We start from the raw sequence: 3258 nt of genomic DNA on the forward strand, positions 1-3258 counted from the left end.
AGTTCTATGTCTTCATCTAAAGGCAGCTAGTGGAAGACTGACTTCCAGACAACTAGGGTGAGGATCTTATACCCACATCCACAGGGACACACCCATTCCAACCAGGTCACACCTATTTCAACAAGGCCACACCTTCAGATGGTGCCACTCCCTGGTCCAAGGATATACAAACCATCACAGTTAACCAGACGTATTTCTATTGTACCAAACAGGTTACACAGTTCAGCCATATTCACTGCAGGAAATGATTCCTGGGCAAGTGAATGGGTGGTAATTGTTGTTGGGTAAGTGAATGAGTGGGTAGACATTTCCTAGCCTCACTTGATTGTAGCTGCTGATGGGCAATGCCAGACCAACAAGCCATGTGGTATGACAGGTTTAACTCTGTATGCAGATGGAAAATAACATCTGCTGAAATATGTTCTATATTCTCACTATGCCCTTTGTACTCTCACTATGCCCTCTGCACCCTCACTATGCCCTGTGCACTCTCACTAGGCCCTCTGCACCCTCACTATGCCCTCTGCACCCTCACTATGCCCTCTGCACTCTCACTATGCCCTCTGCACCCTCACTATGCCCTCTGCACCCTCACTATGCCCTCTGCACCCTCACTATGCCCTCTACCTAAAGACCACATTTCCATTTAAACTCCTTCATCCTCCACCTCTGCCTCTGCTACTATCAATCTTTTTCTCATAGAACATCATTTCTCTTACCCCCTGTCCATATCCATTTCTGGTCCCAGGCCTTGGGTCTAGGGAATCTGATCTAAAGATGTCTGAAGTTGTAAAAAGCATCCAGGATAAATACAGAACAAATACAAATTAAGGGAGCACCAACTTTTAAATAACTATACTTCATAGTCCAAAATTATAATCAATTTTCTCCCCTGTCCTTTCTCTTCTATATTCATTAAAAACAACAACAAATCCTCTCCTGATACATTTATGTGCTTTCTCTGTTCTAACGTCTGACAGAGAACAATTTGCTTATTAAATATATCTCTATGTAACAATTGTGCTAAGGTTCTTTATGGGCTGTGTAAATCTGTCTATGGGAAAGAACAGAATTAGGCTGTGGAGTGGGATTTTATTTCGTTTTTGGAGATGTACTTGCATGGGCTCAGTCTATTACCAAAAAGCTGAGCTAACTGAACCCTGGAAGTTTGATATGAACTGGTTACAGGGTTCTCCATTGCCATGGAAGGAAAGAAAGGTGACCCTTCCTTTAATCAGCTGGAAAGTTGTCACCATTTTCTCCTTTGGTCGGAAACCAAATCAGCACAGCTCCAAGGGATGCTGGACCCACATAGTTGTCTAAGCATCCCAGGCAGAGCGATTTTCCCCGTGGCACTTCCTGTTCCCGGCCTGATTTCTTGAAGTTAGCTGGTAAGAGTAAGCGATTAAGCAGCTTAAGTCAGTGATAATTAGCTGTACATTATTATTTCAAAGTGGTGTGGCTGTGCCAATTAAGTGGGTAATTAGGAAAACCCCAGGACAATAAATTAAGACACAGCCTCAACACCAGGGTCCCATCTGTTCGCCAGCACGCTTTCCAATTACCCAAGTTTCTCAATGCAGAACACATGATGAAGAGATTGGTTATATGTACCCTGTTTGTTTGGGTGAGAGAGACTATCCTAGATGATTAACAAACAAATAAGATATTTAGTATCCTGCAGATTTTGGTGCCCATGTAGGAATGGAATAATTTGAACATGGTGTACATTTGATGTTTGAGAATGCCATTGTTAACTAAAGTCATATCTATCCAGCCAATACGTACATACGCCTATATCAATTAGATGTGGAGAAAATAATACGCATACTCACTTAATAAATCTTATTATGTTTATTATCAAGATAAATAGAATAGATTCACACTAAGTGGGTCAGTTACTTAGAATACATGAGTTTATAATTACTGAACCCCTAGTGTAATACTTTATTAGTTAATTAAATAAATAATCCTACATAGCACACTGGCTGTATATGATTTTTTTTTTTAAGTGTTAAATCCATCTTGTGATACACTTGGCTGAATGATGAATTGGCAATGTAAATATTCTGCGGATGAACATATACACAGGTCAGAGAAAAGGGAACTGGGAATTTACTATCTCTTCTAATAATAAAGAGAGCACTTTACAATCTGTTTCCTAAAAGGAAGTAAGTCCTGTGAGGTGGCTTATTATTTATTACCCGAAAGTTTAATTTAGTAAAATGAAGGTCATGCTCCCTTGAGTGAGAAAACTTTTGTTTAATTTGAAACAGTGCTTAGTAAGTGGTGCCACAGCATAAGTGCTTCCAGGGCAAGCCAGGCCACAGCAGAGCTTTGGATAGGGTGCCAGAGGTGAGGCTAGAGCGGGCACCGAGGGAACAAAGTGACAACCAGGCTAAAGTCAAGACCTACATGAGTAATGAGGATGGGGGCCTGCAGGGGGTCAAACCCCAGCCCCACAGGAAACACCTAAAGCCAGAAGGCACAACAAACATATGGCAAAAGTTTAGGCTCCTGCTTTTTAACCTTTGGGGATCATGTATCCCACTGAGAACTGATAAAGCATTCCCAGAGAAAAGAAGGCTTATAAACAAACACAGGAAGAGTTTGCTGCGTTGGAAAGCAATTTGCTCCACCTGAAACTAATATTAAAAAAAAAATGTCTTTTCCAAAAGGAACCATTTTTTATTTTCTCTACACTCATGGGAGACTTCAAGCCATTGCATGAGGACATCTTATTCGTCACAGGTAACTATGCTGGCACTGAACACCTGTGGTCCTGAAATGAGAGAAATAGTGTCCAGTAGTTGATGTGGATCTACAATAAAATTAGGATAGGTCTTTGATGTGACTATGCATATACAGGCTTAATATCTAGTAGGGTTCTTTTTTTTTCCTTTTCCTCCTCCTCCTCTTCTTCCTCCTTCCGTCCCCATAAGAACTGAAATTTGAAGAAAACTATGAAGCTCTACTTAATAAGTTAGAACTCTCATAGTTTGTTTGGGTGGACCATTGACTTATTTCAAGGAACATCACAAATACTCTAACATTTTCATGTTCTGTTGATGTTCCCCAAAGCATTGTTCACAGTGTCCATTTAGGGGTCTATAATAATGCACTTGCCCATCCTTTCTTCACAGCTCCAAACTTTGTCTCTGTAACTCCTTCCATGGGTGTTCTGTTCCCAATTCTAAGGAGGGGCATAGTGACCATCTAGAGACTGCCATATCCAGAGATCCATCCCATGATCAGCAT

At 41.0% G+C, this 3258-nt stretch overlaps 1 protein-coding gene and 1 long non-coding RNA gene across 4 annotated transcripts in view; one reads left to right on the top strand and one right to left on the bottom strand.

Moving 5' to 3' along the window:
- Gpc5 (glypican 5) overlaps positions 1-3258 on the top strand; it is a 1353471-nt gene that overhangs the window by 297128 nt on the left and 1053085 nt on the right. The window lies entirely within an intron of this gene.
- Positions 1-3258, bottom strand: part of LOC110309400 — a 14682-nt gene that overhangs the window by 10058 nt on the left and 1366 nt on the right. The gene's annotated exons all lie outside the window — the stretch shown is intronic.

The sequence above is a fragment of the Mus caroli genome, chromosome 14 (assembly GCF_900094665.2).
Source record: "Mus caroli chromosome 14, CAROLI_EIJ_v1.1, whole genome shotgun sequence".
In the NCBI taxonomy this organism is placed as follows: Eukaryota; Metazoa; Chordata; class Mammalia; order Rodentia; family Muridae; genus Mus; species Mus caroli.